Consider the following 19,590-nt stretch of genomic DNA (forward strand, 5'->3'; position numbering starts at 1 on the left):
AAAAAACAAACCCAAAAAAACCAGCTCTCCATGCACAGAATGAGTACCTGAACTGTCGCTCACAAAATTTAAAAAATTTAAAAATCTGAGTAATCTTTGCATATAGGAGGAGGTGGTACACTGGTCAAATAACTTGCAACAGGTAGTTTGCTGAAGGGCAAGTCAGAGAAACATAAACCCCAGCTGCAACAAACTAGGCTTTTTTGAAAGACTGTGTGATTACCCTTCCAGAATGACCAGTTTCTGAGGCATTTTGCTAAAATGCTTTGCACAAACAAAACAAACAAAAAACCCAAAAACCCAAGGCAACAGAAAAACAGTTGTTTCATCTATCTGTATTTCTTAGACTACTCTGAAGCATCTGTTGCCCAGAAAAGATAACACAGGGAATTATGTAGTTTCACCCATCTTTCATACTAACCTAGGAAGAAAAGAAACAAAAGTACTTTCTGAGAAGCCATACCAATCTTCCTTTTGGACTGTTGTAGAAGTCTGTTGTAGAGGTCCTAGTTGGTGATTTAGCAGCATCTTTTAGCAAAGACAATACAGCAGCACGGACAGGCAACTCAGATAGTAGGAGCACAGTAGTAATCTATAGGAAGAAAGAAAAAGGTTTTCACAGATTCTGAGATTACATGCCTATCAGTTATTCTAAGTACACGGTAAAGGTTACTATGCTAGGGATTCATATATTTATCAGTTAATCTGTCCCAAAGCCATGGAAGGTAATTAATGAAAAAGATAGTCAGGCATGGCTTCAGGCAGTAATTCAATATTATTTTAAATCTCTGCATGAGCAAACCTGTGAACCAAAGAGGAAATGCATACTGTACAAGGACACTTGTGTTCTGAAATGTGATCCCCCACGGAGTTTTCAGATGAAGCACTTTTCCAGTGATTAACTCAGTACATTTGAATTTCATTATTTAATGTTTTGGGTGAGTGGTTATTTGTGGTGCACAGAGAGAAAAACAAATTTTCCATGAATAAAATCAGAGTAAAAGGCAGATAATAACTAAGCCATCTCAGGTCACTCAGAGCCCCATTGCTCCTTGCTGACCGTGTGCTCTTATGGCTTTTTTGATAATTGAGACATACTTTTCTTACATTCTGGTGGCAACAGATCCATACTAAGATACATAGAACGTATTTTCCATACTGGTACATCTCTTCCTATAGGGTTCATCAAGGATCAGCAGAGGGAGGCTTTTGGGCTTATCAGAATTTGTCAACGTGTGCGGAAAATGCCCCGGTTACACCAGCTTTTGCAGTGGTACAGCAATCTTCTGCTCCAGGGCCCTGCATGCCAAGTGCAGCCAGGCAACTGAGATCTCATCAATTTCATAAAGGATGAAAGCCCTCAAAGCTGCCTTGCAGGTACAGCAAGGAATATGGTTGGCACACACTTCTCCAGAAGATGACTTGTGGAGAGGCACAGAGTTATTTGTCTCTCTGTCAACCTGTTAGTAAGCAAGAATCAGCTAAGATACATCTAGGGTTTTCATCAAATTAAAATATTGCTCTAGAGAAATCCACTGGATTTATACAGTCTTTGCCAAGAAATTATTTGTTCTGCCCATGCTTCTGGGAAAACAAAATGCCAAGGATCAGATAATGAGACTAGAAATCCAGCAAAGAAATTTTGATAAAGGTTAGATAAAAAGTGAAATCAAATTTCAGAGCTTTGAAATTGTCCCTTTATTGCACCATAAGTCTCTCTGTTGAATTCACTGGGCCCTGGATTTGGTAGGATACACTCCATCAGAATGTCATTTCACCCTCTATCAGAATGTGGTATTTTAAGCTTGTTTATGTTCTTTTAGTTCAGCAGTATTTTCATGGGCTGTCTTTCTCTCTTAGAGATCAAAGCCAAAATTCAGACTGCACTGACAAACTCAATTCTGGATTACATATGGATATGAAATGGTGTTTCTGTACCATGAAACTTTTTCAGCTTTCAAGAAAAATCTTTTCCTGTTCCCTGTTCGGATAAAAATACGGCCTTTTGAAGTTTTACGCAAAATCCCAAAAACTCAGGAGACCCCCACGTTGTCCCAGTTAAAAGCCCGGTGGTCAGAGCTGTCTTCTGCCTGATTTGGACTAAAGACTTGTGCCTAAATTTCCCTCAGCCCAGGGAGCACTATTGAATAAAGGACTGATGAAATCTCTGTCAACCTCTCTATTTTTGGCAGAAGAGTCATGTTAGAAGTCTAATCAAAATCAGCAAATTTGTATTAAAATTGTTATGAAAGAAAAAATCAGACTAATCGAGTTTTTATCAGGACCCTCATTAGAAGCAAAACATGCATTAACCACAGATAATGAGACACTTCAAAACAAACATCAAGAAAATCCCACTCAAACCCAGAAAAGCATCAGCTACATGGATTTCTGCCAGTGGTTCTGACATTCTGGTGTGTAATACCCTTGGCTTCCTAGATCAGTGAACCAACAGGTAGCAACAGTTATATTTTCACATTATAGATAAAGCTTTTCAGATTTTGGAGGTGAATTTTTCAAAGCATTATTACCTTACCTAAGGGCTTCCAAAGTCTGGCACTTAACATACTTTATGTACAAACAAAAAAAAAAAATAATTTGACCTTCTGACCTTAACTCCTGAGGAGGTCAGTACTGGAGGAACACCTCTGCCCTCTGTCCGTGTAGCCCCTAAGAAAGCCCCTGCACAAGGCTGTGCCTGGCTTTGCCCCCACTGCACTAATGCAGCACAACAGAGATTTTGTAGGATACCGGTACCCAAGCAAACGAAGGTGAGCCGCCTCTAGATAAGAGCCACATCTGTGTTTAATAAGGTGGTACACAGCAATGTGTTTGTATTCCACACTGCCAGTATTATTTCAGGTGACTTGGGGAAACAGCCCTATATAAGGTTGTAGGCAAGGGATCATGGTACCTGTGTGGAGACAAGAGGAAACATATGGAGAGAGGTGTATGGCAGAGCTGCACCAAAGCCAGGAGGTCAGGAGACCTTCTGAGTGAAGGTCACTGCAAAACTGAGACTGCTGTGCCTTCAGGACTTGGTTTCCCCTTCTGCTTGCAAGCTGAGCGCAAAAGCACTGCACAGGCAGACAGTGGAGTTTTGGAAAAGATGGGATTGCTATTTTGTACTGCTTATAACATGCAAGGCAATTTCTCCATTGTGTCATCCTCATTCCCCGCCCCCCCCCCTTCCCTTTTCCCCTTCTTCTCTCTTTTTCATTTTCTTTTCTTTTTCCTTCTGTGCACTAGATTTTCAAAGCTGCTCCTTGCAGACCACTGTAGAGAGACTATTACACAGTAACTACACCTATGATTTCCCCCCTTATTGTGTCAACAGTGGATTGGGAAAGCTTGTTCCATCTACCTTACACTGAAAGCTGACATCAGCCACAAGGACTACATGGAGACTTTTGATGAATAAAAGATACATCTAGGGCTTTAAAATCTTTAAGGTTTTTATACACTAGGCGTTTTGACAGTTACATTCAATTCATATTTTTTTAACCTTCAATTAGATACCACATATGCAAGAAAATTTCTTTTTTGAATGAAAGTCATCATACGACACAAGGTATTTAAGCTTTCTGTGACATATTCCAGACCTGGAACCATTGAGCCAAAACTTTTTTAATGTGCAAGTGATGATCAGTATCAATTTGTATCATTCAAACTGTAAATAGACCAAGATAATTGTTTAAATAGAATATGAATTAAAAATACTGCTGCAATTTTAATAAAGGTATTGTTTTTTAATAAAAAATCTGAATGTCAGAGCATAACTATTGCAATGACTGTATATTTTCCACATTGTAAATAAAATACATGTGTGTTAGAACAAAAACTAGAACATGCTCCACATACTTCTTCAGTTGCTGCTTAACATATCTGGAATACATTAAAAATCGCATTCGGTTATAACTCAAACAGTGCACACATCTCATGAAATGTACACTCTTTGTACAGAGGACTAACATGTAATCAGAATCACTTTTTCAAAGGGACACATTCACAGTGTGAGTGCCATTGAACCCAGCGATGAACAGACACACCAAATTGTATGTTTGACTTCTACATTAGATGAAAAGTCCTTCCCTAAATTCAACTTCCTTCACTGAGTTGGCATTCCAAACATTATCCTTAGAGTAAGAGTTGCTAAAAGCACAGCTTGCTTTTAATATTTTGTTATGACAGCTTTACTCTACCTGAGGTTAACAACATAAACTGGAATTACAAAATTTCTGTGAATTAATGACAGTAAGAGTTTCCCTTGTTCATAGGCAGCTCATTCACGCCCTTCCAAGTCAGTGACAAAGATTTAATTGACTTTACTAGTGGCAGACCTTTACCCATATGAAACACAGGTTTTGACCCCATCTTTAGAATGCATACATATTCTTGCAGTTAAATATTTCACCACAAAACTTTGGCAAATAGGTTGTATAAAACCACAAAAAATTATCTGTATTTATCTCTCTGGGGCAATTTCTTCATTTAGATGCACAAAGAGCCACAAAAACTATAGGAATTTGTTTATTTGAATAGGAATATGCTTGGTCTCAATTTAAAATCAGAGGCAACACCTAAAAGAAAATGAGACACCAATGTGATCAATCGTACCTTGTTTCTCTTTAGTGCATCTTGGCAACACAGATCAGCGACATGTTCCCCTTTGGGCTTTATTCAGCTTCCTCTGAAAAACAATAAAAGAATCCCAGAGACTCAGTGGTGATCTGAGTTTGGTCATATGATTTCTGAGGTACAGCTAAGAAGTTAGTGCTTCATACAGGGTTTGTTTCTTAAATGTGCATTTGTACTAAAATAAAATCTTGCTGCCACTGTATATCCGTTCAAGCTAAGTACACCTTCAGTTCAATCTTGGGAGCCTTTTTATACTCAGAAGAAATCCACCTTCTTGCCAATAAGATGCAGTAGAGAATAATTCTCTGATTTTTATCAAGAAGAAAGACTAAAACCGCTACAGACTTTGGAAGTCTGGCATAAATATTTATTTGTTCCTTTCAACCGTTTTATTACTTCCTTGCTATTTAACAGCAAGTTCCCTTAACAAAGGGTGCAAGTAATAAAGCGCATTCGTAATAACTGCAAACTTTTAACATTAAGTTGGCAGAAACAATCCATTTTTAATAACAGTCTGTCTTGGTAACCTTGTATTTTGACCCAAGGTGAAAGGTGAAGATTAAATCTCTTCCACCTTTCTGAATGCAGCTGCTGTGCACACAGACTTTAATTGATGTGAGACTTAGCTTTGTAACTCAAGACCATCTCCCGCCTGCAGCACTGAAAACGTGCGATTCAAGGCTCAGTTACTGCTGATAGCAGGTCCCTCCCAGCTGATAGTGTGGACAGGAGAATGAAGTCTTTGTCACTATCTATTCTCCATCAGGGTGACTTTTTTTCTTCTTCATAACTCCAGTATTCAAGTCAGGCCTATAATGGTGGCCTCTCAGCAAGGAATGATATAAAGCGAAACAAACTGAAAAATGACACAAACAACCCACAGGTGACCAAAGTTGTGATGCTGGAGCAGAGACCCGCTTGACACTCACTAGGCAGGGTGTGTGGGAGTTTTTGTGGGGAGAGGGTTTGCACAGATGTAGTTCTTTTTTCTTTCCTTTCTCTTTTGCATCTGAGCACAAAGATATTCCAAATAATAATAAATAATATCTTAATTTTCTCCCCAACTACAAGTACCTGTACATTCAGGAATTATGTTATTGGCCTTGGAGTTATAACAGGTCTAGTTAAGTTATTCTTTAGGATATTTAACCAGATCTTGGGGATCTAAAAACATAGCCTTGACTACTTGAACAATATTCATACTCTTGAGTACTGGCCTAGAAATCCCTCTCTGAAATCAGGGACCAAATCAAGACACTACTTATAGACTGACAGAATGGATAAGATTCCTTGAGCCTTTTCTAAACTTACACCAGATCTACTCATTTGATAGGGTATCTAAAAGCATCAGGAGCTAATCAAAACCATTTTACAATTCTAACTTGAATTTGAATAAACAAATAAAGGCTTGCTGAACTGTGCTGTGCAGTCTTCTCAGAGACTTAAGATATTGCCCTGCGTGAGGCTCTAGTCACAGATCAGCACCTCTCACACATGGCAACCAAACGCACATGCTGAGTTTAGATGGAGGACCAGCATGTCATATACACATTGCACTTATTACTTCAAAACTAAAAGAAATTGATTTTTTGATGTATACTGGCAATGATGAAAATCGTGCAAAAATATTCCCACAATACCACACTAACTTTTTATATACAAGACTATAAAGTTAACATGCATTATATATGCATGATCTAAACAATCTGCATTGTTTGCACTGGAAAAAGAATTTAAAACACCACCACCACTGCACAGAAAAACCCCAGAGCAGAACAAAAGAACAGCATGTGCTTCCTATTTAGTTTTCAAAGTCATATCTTTCTGGCATGTTTACTTATTTCAGAGAAACTTGGCTTCTATCGCTTTGTGATTTTAATTCCAGTATTTGGCAAAATATAATTTTCTAATTGCTGGCTGACGACTGCCTGCCAGGGCCAGGTAAGAAAAGCAGGTCTGTTCTGGGGTTTCCAGAACACTGGATCATCTGCATAACTAGATAGCATCATGCTTAAAGGCTAGTGCAGTATAAGCTATGCTTGAGCTAGGGGGACATTTCTGATGATCTCAAACCACTCCAGTAACCCCCTGAGACTCCGGATGCTTTCACAGAGCAGCATTACCAGAGGATCACCAAGTGCTATAAGGTTTAGTGTATGCAGTTCAGAGAGTGGATTTTTTTTCTTCCCATCCTGAATAAAGCATTTTCATGTGGGAATTACAGACATTTTCAGATAAATCACTCTCAGGTTATGCCCTGTAATTGATTAGCATCTCAAAGGGGAAAATATTAAAACTGAACTTCACACCTCAGAGTTAAGCTCTTGAGACAAGAAAATGAAGATGCCTAAGGATGCTGAGCATTTGCTGAACAGTGCTGGATTTGACAACTTTTTAAGGGCTCCAGGCGATAAATTTGGTTATTTGCATTGTTAATACTTGCATTTTTTGAACAACAGCAGGAACCACGTTGCTGAGGAACCTGGAGCAAGGTCTGTGCAACAGTGGTAGAAATTGTTTGCAAAACTTCATTCCTGTGCAGCTGGTAGGTATGTATCAGCACCAGCTTGCAGTCACAGCTGGAGCCTGACTTCTCCCTGCTGTCCGCTGCTAGTTAGAGAATCATAATTATGACATCAAAGTTATTGCTTCATGAGAAAATATACTTTGGGTTTTCAAAGGCTGTGGTACTTTTTGCACAATTATCTCCACTGCATCCTCAGAGCTAACTGCTAATCAATACCTGACAGAATACAGCTATGGATATTTTTTTTCAAAAGGAAAAACGGTACCTTTCTAAAGGACTCTCAGAAGTGTATCTTATATGAAATGTAGCTTACTGTATATATTGATTCTGAATGACTCGCTAATTAAGCACCAGGTTATCTGTTAATAGAATTAATTACAGAATTCATTACACACCTTGAATCATATTGTTATTGGTAGCCTGAAATCTGCTATCCTCCTACATTGCACAGTTGATGATGTAACTTGGTCTAGAGAGGCTAGAGATGGGGGTGGAGTGGGAAACTTAGCATCACTAACCTAGTCCTAAGTTATCACCTGAATCATTATTGTATTAGCTAGTTTCTGGGAAAAAAAAAGAAAAAAAAGAAAAAAAAAGAGGAGAAAAAGGAGGAGAAGGTGGCAAAAGTAAAATAACTAGGAATAGTTCCTGTTTTAAAACAAAAGCTAATCCAGGAAATAGGCCGAGTGCACAGAGACATTAATACATTATTGTCCTGAACTCAGGGTCAAAAGGCAGCCAGCTACAAAGAAAAATTGCGTACCTATAGGATATAATATAGTCCATCTGTCACAGCAGTTTAGCATGTAAAGCCACAGCCCTCTATAGTGTTGTTATGTGACACAAACTAGCTACATTCAGATCAAAAAGTGCTTTTCCCTTCTGTTTTCCTGGGGATATAACACGTTACATGACAAGATTTAGCTCACAAGAGCCCTAGATAATTGTGGTATGTAAAATCAGAATCAACTCACTTCTCCTTTTACTCACACCAAATGGGTCTGCCTCTTGTTTACTCCTTAATTCACCATAGGGAATTAATTTTAGCAAGGAAAAAAGTCTTGAGAAAAAAAAAATGGACCATCAGCTTTTCAGCACAAAAACTGTTGCATGAAATTGGGGGGGGGGGGGGGGGAGGTATTTTTACTATTCTGATTGTACTAACTGCAGAAAATTGAGGCCTCACTTCAGTTTCCATGGACTTGCTCAATTCCATTTCTCCTGATAAGGATCAGCGATGTCTGCTATCAGTGTGTATATATACGCACTATATGTTGCCAAAGAGCAAAATCCCATACAACTTAAATATAACTTTCATATACCTGCCCCTACATCTGTTTATTTGGCTGAGAACATTTGAATTGTTCTTGTAGCTTAGACGATTTTAAGCAACTCACATCACGTCTGAATACCAAGGGCTGTACCAAAACACTGGTACAATGAGACAGCAGTTTTGAAAACGTTAGTCTTGTTCTCTCCAGAGTTCCAAGCCCCTTCTCTGAAATGGGAATGTTTGCTTAATTGCCTATACCTAAAAAGAAAAAGCACTACTGGCAAGTGTGCTCTTAAACAGCTTACAACCCCTACCGGGAGCATTTCTCAGAGCAGCAGACCATACCACCACCTGGTCATGTGTGTTGCACACAGCCTAAGACAGGAGTATTTGGACCTTGCTGCTCATACACGCTGCATTTGCATCAGTAAGTACAGGAGATACTGAGAAAAGAGGTACATTGCCATCTGCTCCACTATTCTGGCCGGTACAGCCAGGTTTATAGGTCCTACAGAGGCAGAGACATCTCCCTTCCAATGTGAGCAATAAACAGAGTGAAAGACATTTCAGACAGAGACTTCGAACAAGGCATCACAAAGCGTGGAAGAAGTTGCCAAGGGGAAGGTTAATTATGAGACTTAGGGAGTTGTTATTGGGTTTGATAGGCTAGAAGTAGAACTTGAGGTCCTTCCAACTCATTAAACAATGTCTTCCAAGGAGGCCTAATTGAATAAGATTTGAGATTATTATTGTAGGATCTTCTACTGAACCTTACTGCCTCACAGATCCTATAAGAGGTCAAAAGGACTCAAAGGAAGACAACTGCAATTAAGAGTATTTATTAATGATCAGAATAGCACAAGTAGACCGTGAGGCTTCAGTGGGACTCACAAGCACCTAAGAAATAAAAATGTAAATTTGACATTATTGTGCAGATTCAAAGTTACTTGTGAGGCAGACAGAAACAAACACACGCTCTTTCCCAGGAAAAATCATTGGTGAACAAAAAAGAGACTAAATGTAAAGACCAGATGTTGTCTATAAATGTGGCTCTGTATGAAATAAAATCTGTCAGTTTAACCTAATAAAAAGCACTTCTCAGAATTTCTTAACCCTGAGATAAAACATGTATGATACAGAATATGAAAACTTCCAGCCAATAAAGCATTGGTAAATTTCTTGTATATCAAATTAATTTGGCTACAGAATTATTTACTATGCAATACAGTGTGAACTAAACCCTCTTTATTCATCTCATGGACCCAAGTCGCCAGATTAATTTAAATGCTTGTCTCTCAGTGGGAGTTGTCTGCTTAAAGTACTTTTGAGGATCTGGGCTATGGCTCTCAGCTCTTCATTGACTTAAAAAATGTGGTGTGGCTGCTTTATGCAGAAAGGGACTTTGACCCAAAACAGCATCTTTGTAAGAGGATTAGAAAAATTCCATTCTTTTAATGACTGGCTAGATGTTTGCTCTCCTTTACTTAATACTCTTTGTCTGTTATTCTTAATTATCAGCATAAATGCTTTAAACCAAAGTTGTAAGTAATCTGTCATTTTATCCAGGGTTTTGTTAAACAGTTCTTTTGGAATGATCTGATTATTGATTTCTTTAGGAGGCCATTCAGCTAAATTCCCATGCTTGCCTGTATAATGGCACCTCTGCCGCTTCTGGGGGGTTCCACCAGGACCCATGGTGCTGAGTTTACCTTAGCACTGGCCCAGGCAAATCAGGAGCTTTGCTGGAGGGGTAGATATACTTAGGACTGCCAGGAAAGACCGACACAAAACTTATTTTCTGATATTAACGTTACCTAGCAATTTGTGCCACAATTTATTTATTTGTTTTTGTTCTAAACACTAATGTTTTCCTAGTGCCCTGATAAAGATGGGAATTTTTCCCCCTAAATTCCTATATAGGAATCAACTCCCGTGGATCCTAAGTATTTTAAAACTAGGCTCAGACATCAGCACCTAACATAGCTCCTTAAAAATCCTGGCTGAGGACTAAATTTCACCCTGCTAATATAGTCCTATGTTACAGGGTAGTGTGTGACAGCAGGCCTTTTCAAACAGCTAAGATGTATTTTGTAATTTAGAAAATGACTCTGAGGAACCATTTGTCAGTTTAATGAAAATTTGAAACTACAGGTTTACATAATAGAATTAATTGTAATGGCTCTGCTGGAATGATTTCTTTCAGATGGGTTATTTGAAGGATTGAAAGAGGGATTTCACAGCTGAAAGAAAGAAAGGATTTATCCTAAGACCCATGTAAGCAAGACACGTTTAAATTTCATAATACAGTGTCTTTGACTCTGTGGGACTATTGTTTTCACATATCTTGAGATGTAGGAGATACTTCTATTCAGAAGTCTATTCAAGAATACTTTGAAAAAATTTGGTGCTCTCCTAATGCAGGTGTTCATCACCCACAGATGGCAAAGGAGTGAGTACATTTACTTATTAAAACGTGACCTTATAAAGTTACAAGGAGTTACATGGAGTTGTGCTACATCCCTGCCAAGATGGAGTTATAGAGCAAACAGAAAACCTGTTTCTAACATGGGAATGATTAAGGCATCAAACAGGTGAGATAGATGAAAAAATTACAAAAAAATATATATATATATGTCACCCAGGAAGCTGCAGTGAACCATCAGCCTCTCAATTCAAAACATCATTTCACAACAGGGATGGTGACTTTACGGGAGAAAAAACATCTTGATAATCCCATATGCAAGTTTGCTCTTGAGGTCCTGAAACAGCATCATTATCAGCAGTATCTTACACCTTTCATTGCTCAATATCAGCTCCTGAGCACACTGTGTCTGCATGTGCCTGTGAGTGGGGACTATGTACAATACTTTGGGTTGGGGCTCCCCCTACCCCCATGATCATTCCCATTCAGTCCTTCAGATAGAAGGTAATTTCCATTCCTCATTTCATTTCTTTCTCCACAGTTGGAATGATTTCGTCAGCCATTTTCTGGGGAACAAAATTATTTTGTATTCTGACAATTCCACCCTAGCATCCACCCCAGCACCAGAGCCATGTTAACATCAGGTCCCAGAAACTGTTTCAGATAAACATTGTTACGAAGCAGAAAAACAAATGAGTTTGATTCCATATGGCTTCCACTCTCACCGGTGACTTCTTGGCCAGTAAGCTGTGCCCGGGACTGGAGAGCGGCTCTTAACAGACAGGAACAAATTACACGGCCACAGATGCAAAAGCGCATCTGATGCACTGAGAAAAGGAGCAGGTGGGATGAAGGTCCCAAAGCTCTGACCAAAATTTCAACAAATAAACAGCAACAGTAGATAGTGTGACATGTGTAAAGGGTGAGAAGCAGCACAGTTTGACATCTTTGCCATAAGGGCTAGCTGGGCCAACTGACAGCTCATATCCTTCCCTCTCACAGCTGCAGTTACCATATTGTACCCATTCTTTCCCTAAAATACTGCTGAGTATTCAATATGCAAACACTGCCATTTCAAATCATGGCAAGAAGTACTTTTTTAGTGCATGGACTATGTAGGATATTTAAACATAAAATTTAATATTGTTACAGGACTAATTCCCCACCCCTTAGTTTGAAACCTCGTCCACCTTGCATAGACTCCAATTCAACTATGCAAATATATTTTCCAGGATGTGCAGCTATTGCTCTGTGTCCTGTTGTAATGCAACTGCCAATGTGTAAAGTAAGGTGTTTACTTGCCTTCTGCTACTTAGGCTATAATTTTCTGGGGGGAGGTGGGGGGTGTACAGAGAAAATAAAAAAAAAAAAGGTTAACCCACCTTTCTGAACTAGAAGCCTAAAGTGTTATTATGGTCATAACAACACTAGAACTATAAGAAATGTAGCCATCTCCACTGTATGATTTAAAACAAAAACATAATTATCATTGTCTTCTGGTAGCTAGGTAGATAATTATGCATTGCATTTGTGCCACTAGTAATACTACACAATTTGTTCCAAATCTGTTATTTGACAAGTGTCGGAAAGCACAACCAGCGGCTGGTATTTAAGGGAGTGTCTTGGGAACTGCCATAAGATAAATAGATGTCAGTGAATCCTTAGCCCCAAAGGCCAAACTACAGAAGCTGAGCAGGGTTAAGTGCCGCATACTTGCCAACCTGCAAGCCACCTGCAGCTTCCTCTCACAGCAGCAAACAGCAGTGCTCAGCAAACCTCAACTGCACAGAAAGCATATAAATGTCCAACCTGTTTTCCCAGAAGGGTGGAAAATACTGATTTGAAGTAGCATAACAAAGTGATAATAATAAGATGTTATCTCCTCGGCACAGTTCTGCAGCTAAGGAGGGAATTTTCGGTTCAGCTGCCTTCTATGGGAAAAAAAGGTTGCCTCTTAGATTACAATTTACCCTGTAATACTTTGTTTATAACATTTCTCCACCCTCCATGCCACCCAGACTGAAAGAGAGTTCATGACACTTTTGATGTGTATTTTACAAAGAGTGCATTTTAAATAAGCCAGGGAGGTTAACTCAAGATCCTTTAATCCCAGCATATATCTTTGTTAAGGAAACCTAGACCAAACCATTGAAAGCCCCAGCTAGAAAGCGGGTTTGAGTAAACCCCTCACCCTGAAAAAGCCCTCTCAGACCAAATTCAGTGAGGTACATTCAGATTCTTTCTGCAAAGAAATAAACTCAGTGGCTGCCGAGGGGACTGTGCCCCGGTCAGCAGGGGCTGTGTCTCCTCTCCCCCGCGCAGCAGCAAAGGGTGCTGTGCCTTCGTGGGTTTGCTGAGCCTTCTGGGTGCCTTGGGTGTCCTGCCTTCCTCCTGCTTCCAGCACATTCCCGGTGTGCTGCCCTGCAGAGGAGGGCATGGGATCTGGAGACGAACAGCAGGTCTGACAGTGGAGCATCCCCTCCCCATCAGGCAGCTCTCTGACAGGAGGGCTCACAAAGATACACAGGCACCTTTGATCAGGATTGACTGAAATTAATTAGACCTGTCCCTCTTCCCTATCTCTTTGTAGTATAATGTTTTTTCACTTAGTTAAAGGACATCAATATTTATGCATGCAAGTAGGTGCTGCCCTAGTTGACCTAGGTTGATGTCGACCCTAAGCCCTGAAAAAACAACCCATTTTGGTTACAAACGACCTCCCTTACCTTCACTGACAGTTAAACGTATGTCTTCTGTTCACAAAGTGAAAATGACTGGGCTAACGGGCTGTCCTACCTGGCGCTGTTGTATCTCTGCCTGAAGAAGGGGTTTTAGAGCCACCAAACATTCCACTCTAGTTAAAGTGCTCCTTGGATCCTTAGAAATCTCAGCGTTTCCTCCTTCAGTATTTGCCTTCGTTTTGGAGCCATCAGTCCCAGAGCAGAGCAAGGCATTACTGCACAGTGAGTGGAAATGTTTTGAGTCTCCAGTTTAGTTACTCTGCAATGTTTTGTTTTTTATAGAGCAAAGTACCATGAAGACTGAAATAGGTAGCAGGCAATGAAAGTGAATAAACACCTGCTTATACAAAGGACCTTGTAAATTTATGTTTAGTTTTGAAAAAGAGGAGTGTTTGTTTGCCAAAACCAAAAACAAATTGGCTTGTGCAGAACGGAGACTTTTTTTTTCTTTTAACTAAAACCTAAAACATTTTAATAAAAACATCACCTTACTCGTAGAAATGTTTGTTTTCCAAAAAAAAGATCCAAACCCAGTTTTACTGTCCTTGATTTGTGATTTCCCGCCCCACACACACACAGGCTTGCTCATTTTTCTCTGAACTATAGTGAAAAGACATTTTAAAGTAAATACAAGTCACAACCCAGAACTGAATCTAGTGATCCAGCACAACCAAACCAACAGCTCATAAAAAGGTTTTTCAGTCCTCATTAGAAAGTCCATTTTTAAAGCAATGACATGTTCTGTTATGTCAACCTGAAAAATCCAACAGTGGAGAAAGCAGTAAATATCTTCAGCAGTATATAAAATATGATAAAATAGCTGGTGGAGGAATTTATCAACCTTTTGAAGGTTTTTGGAAAATGAGTGGAGCTAAAGTAAACTGCAGTCTCTACCTGCAAAGAAACCTGAATTCCTAGAAATATTTGCATGCCTATAGGCAAGACCTTATCCTCTGCTCTGGGCTTGGTAATTTTCTCCATTGCAAATGACATGCTGTCAAGATAAGATAGTAAATTTTCAAGATAGCCTTTTGTGAAGTACTGATTCAGTCTTTAATTAATTAAAATGTTTTTAGTAATCCAATTTACATATCACTGGAAATTTGGCTTGGTCTTTTTACATTTTCTTTCTCCTAAGAAATGTCACTGGTTTGCTGTGACTTATTTTTTTTATTGGGACAACTTCTAATGAGTTTTGCTTTCCAGTAATTTTGCATTAACATTATTTTGTGGTTTTCCAGAACCGATGGAAAGTGTTTACAGTAACAAAATACTACCCACTTAGAGTTGTTTTTTCTGTCTGGAAGTTGTGTGCCTCATCACATTTCACACAACCCCTAAGATTAGCAAAGGCCAGACTCCTCGCAGAGCCAGGAAACCCAGGAGAAGCTCAGGGTGACGATTCCCGGCGTGTGGCCCTCCTGACAGGTGTGCAGCAGGGAAAAAGGCCGTGATAACTTTCTCAGGGTTGCAGATTACTTGCTGCCGTTTGCCAGAAGCATTAAGAAATGGCATCACAGTTCCTCCTGCAAACCAAATTAACCTGCCTGCGATGTGATTTACAGGAAGGGTTCATAAACACTAAACACCACAAATAGACAGCAGGGCAGAGGACTTCGGTTTCAAAATGCAGAAAAGGCAACAAACATGGACCTGAGCTAAAACAGCTCCCTCCATCCCCTGCCTTCTCAGTCCCTGCTCAGCTGTGGCAGAACACAGCCTAGGGGAAAAGCAAGAAAAAACAAAAAAGGCCAAAAGTTCCAAGAAATCCTATTTAGAAAGCTGTTCTTTCCGGTGCCAAATACCCAGTTTTAGGAGCAAAGCACAGTGGTCCAGCTAAGTTTGAGGATTTTTGGACCCACATGTGGTAAAGTTGGAGAACACCTTGGATGAGCTGCACAGGGCAGGATAGCTCCAGGGAGGAGAAGAAGCAGAGGCAGGGAATGGACTATGCCATTTTGATACTACCATGATTTTTGACAGCCACTTCTATCATACCAGACTGAATTTCTTCTGATACAGCATTACTGGAAGGACGGCTCTCTGAGATGTTAGGATGACTTAAAGATTGAAGAAAAAATGAAAATATCTGCATTTCTTGCCATAGTACCTGAATCTTTTCTGCGTTTGCAGTTGTGCCAGGGTTTAGGCTCCAGATGTTCCCGGTCTGTTGACCTGTTCTGGGTCACCAAAGTCCTATGTGCACAAGACACCATTGTGCATAGGTCACACAGAAACTGAGCAAGTCCTGTTTGGAATGGGCCTTTGCAATATCTGACCAGAGCCACTCAAAACTTGAATCATTGTATCAGATATACATCCTGTATCCAATGATAAAGAAATAGCCCCCCAGATTTCAGATAATACCTGTGATTCAGTAAGCCTTCTTTCATAGGAAATAAAGGTTCCCAAAAGTCAAATACTCAAGACTAAAGTAAAAATTTTCACAAGAGCACTTACCAGGAGCATTTGCTTTTCTTTAATTTTAGTGTGCCTCCACTTTCACTTGGGGGTCTGTGTGTGGCCTTCATCTAAGTTCTGCCTTTAGAAATGCAAACAGAATTTAAAATATTTGTTAGTTAATGATTCCCACTGTCTTTTTAAAATAAAAACACACATATCCTCTGTGGAAAAATGACAAATTCATGTTTGCATCAATGATATTTCCTCCCTGCCTCACCCCCTCCCCCCTCCAATCCTTCAAGGAATATTGTCTAAATACTCTCCAAGGATTTTCCCTGCTCCTGGCATGCATATGAATCTCCTATTAGTGTCACTGAGAGTTATGTCTGCATATCGCAAGAACAGATACCTAAATAATTCATTAGGCCCTACACCCAAGTATGTTTCCCTTGATGAACAGTTACTATCAACATTTGTAGAAAGGTCCATTTCTAAATATTTTTAGAAACTAACCAACTGTTTCAGTTATTAAGACTGCTTACAGTGCAAGTGACTTAAACCAGAGAAATGCGGGCAGCACTGATTCCTGAAGATTTTCTACAGCAGCATCAGTTACTGATGCTGACACAGGAAAAATATGAGGAAAAGGCAATCAATGGGGCTACATTTTGATTTGACTTAATTCATTAATATTTGAAAACAAGTAAGACTGGTTTACCCCAGGGACTGGTAATAGGATACAAGCCTTTCACCTCTAGGTCAGCAGTTCAAAGCCAACTTTGGTCGGTACTGACTGAAAGTCATTACTATCTATCTCAACACTCTTCAAGAGTATATGTAAAATAAGTTGGTGGTCTCTGTTTATTTCCTAATGGCTAAGGCCCTGATTCAGCAAAGCTCTTAAGCATGCACTTAATGAGAAGCAGATGTTTAAATCCTTTTGAATTTGAACATCTGATTACAGTTAAGCACGTTCTTAACAGCCTCACCAGCATGGGCAGGCTGGAGCATACACTTAGGAAGCTTTACTAAGAGCCTCAGTGTGCCGGCTCATCAGTTGTTTGTGCACACGCAAACAGAGGCAACAAGCAAGCAAGCCCATTTCTCCTTCCCCCAAATATTACTCACACGCTAGTACTGTGTGCTAAAGATGGCACAGGCATGAGAATAAGACTATCAGCTGTAGAAGAGTTCCCCTTTTCATTCACCCATATTAATGGGACAAGGTGAGGGAAAAAATAAAATATGTTTGAACTGTCATTATAAAGCAGAATATAAGGCCACAGAACTGTACTGCCTTTCTTGCTCATCAACCTAGCAGCTTTCACAAGTATGGAATGTGCTTTAAAAAGGAGTAGAATAGAAACGTGGCATTTGCACAGCCTTCCTGGTGCTTATTCATGCATGCGCTGTGCTAAAAATGTGTGCTTATATGAATCTAGTCTGGAAAAATGGAAGCCTCAAAGCCCAGCCATGTTCAGTATTTATCTATAGATCAAACTCATTTCTTATAAGATAAGGCATTTCAAAGGGGTAAAAAGTTATTTGGGAATTTAATGTTTTCAGTTCTTGTACTTGAAAATCATTAGGACTGGCACATGGGTAGTTTTTAAACACTGCTGTTGAAGCCATCATCTCTCCTACTAGATTAAATACCTTCTAAGATTACCAGTGGATCAGATTTTGTTTTGCTTCTTTTAAAGAGAATTGTATTCTGGGACTTTTCCATGGTGCCGCTGCTTATTGTCTTGCATGATCAAGGTCAACTGCTGTGAAATTAAAGCTAGTGTTTCAAACCACAGCAGGCTGAGAAAACCACCATTTCAATACCACGACTGTGATGTTAGTAAGGCAAATAGAATTTCATCGGTTACAAGCGCTACTCCCTGTCCCGAAAGACCTTTGCAATGCTCTTAGTTGTACAACCCAGTAAGTACTCTCACAAAGAAGTGATGGTCCCGGTTTTGCCCTGCTTCAGTTGAAATCAGTGGACTGAATTATATCACGGAACTGAGATCAACATCTAGTGCAACATTTGGTAAATCTTCTGGCAGGTTTTCGCTTGAATAACAAAGAGATAGCCAGCAATCAAATTGGTTCATAATGAAATGATCACACCCAATTTCCTGCAGCTTAAGCAACAGTTTGCCAAGTATCTAATCTCAGAAGATTTCTATCTCACAGAACCTTGGGTAAGGTTTTGATAAACATCCTTTACTATAATGAATGAAACCACTGAAGTCTATTAAATTTACCCATTGCTAGTGGAAAATCAGCCCAAGAAGTCATCATTAGCCAAATGTTTGGCATGACTAAGAACTCCTCAGCCTGCAGGAATTCTCAGAAAACACTTCCTAGAGCATGAGTGCTTGCTCTTCTTCTGGAACAATCAGAAAAGGCTATTCCAGAAACCCTTTCCTCACTTGATAACGGGATGTTCCATGATGATCCCAGTACGGGGACTCTAGTGCTTTGTTAGGCTCTCCAAGACAAGCCTTGAACTCTTGTGTTTCAAACACACATGCGAAATTAATTTGCTTCTTTCTCTAATTGTAAGGTACCTACAGTTTTGATTATGATGACTATATTATTATACAAACATGGTAATTTCAACTCTGATTTCAAAAAAAAATTACATTGGCTGCTTTTTGGTTTTTCATTAGTTTTTGTTTTTTCAGCCTGTGATTAACCACCGAGTTTTGTAAAACACGTTTAAGTAGAATGCAAATAGGTGCCTGCCATCATGACCGAACTGAGAAACAAATCAATATTCAGCCAAGCGATGCAACAGTTTTCCTTACATTTTGCACAGTTCTGTGCTGTTTACTAGGAGAGCTCCATAACTTTGTGAAAGGAGTTCATATTTCTCTGGGATATTATTACTGTGCTCTGGGGCCAGAGCTCTGCTTATGGTCCTTTGTTCCAAGAACTTTTTTTTTTTTTTTTTTAAGTCATAGTAGCCACAGGAAATTTCAAGTACCACCAAGACACACTGATGATAAATAAATGTTTGGAGCTGCCTTTCCTTTTCCTCCCCCATTTATGGAAGAGCTTTATCTACTATGACAGTAACCACTAGCAGAACCAACTTTATTCCAGTTGTGTAGTGTACATTCAACTTTGCTGAAAACAAAGGGGAGGTCCTGGTTCATTATTTAAAATGCAGTGACTATAATTTAAAGTAGAAAAGAAAGCATAACAATAGGTGCTCAATAAAGGAAACACCTGCTTTTCGTTTTCCTGTAACATTCAAATGAAGCAAATTAAATAACCTAATTGAGGACAAAAGTTTAAATCCAGGTTAGAAATCTGAGCCATGTTACACTGTCTTAGACTGACAAGCAGGATAACTGCACGTTTGATTCAATTTTTGGTGGTTCTAATTAAGTTTAAGAACTTGAATGGAAAGTATGCTGTTACCTGTTAGCAGTCCCATGATAGAATTTCTCACTGCAAGTGTATCATACCAAGGTGGTTTTGTCACTTGTGTAACAGAACCGCCACTTAGACTAGATGAAGGACTTACTGGATAAGGTCTATGCGAAGATCTGTGTGGCACAGTGGAGTGCTGCAAAACACACTCAAG

At 39.4% G+C, this 19,590-nt stretch overlaps 1 long non-coding RNA gene across 1 annotated transcript; it reads right to left on the bottom strand.

Moving 5' to 3' along the window:
* Window positions 1-299: 299 nt before the first annotated feature.
* LOC114015298 (uncharacterized) lies at window positions 300-16,145 on the bottom strand. Its single transcript, XR_003559147.2, has 3 exons — window positions 16,062-16,145; window positions 4,618-4,690; window positions 300-592 (listed from the first exon to the last, which is right to left on the bottom strand). It is a non-coding gene; the product is annotated as an uncharacterized LOC114015298 (long non-coding RNA).
* Window positions 16,146-19,590: the final 3,445 nt, after the last annotated feature.

Source organism: Falco cherrug, chromosome 13 (genome assembly GCF_023634085.1).
Source record: "Falco cherrug isolate bFalChe1 chromosome 13, bFalChe1.pri, whole genome shotgun sequence".
In the NCBI taxonomy this organism is placed as follows: Eukaryota; Metazoa; Chordata; class Aves; order Falconiformes; family Falconidae; genus Falco; species Falco cherrug.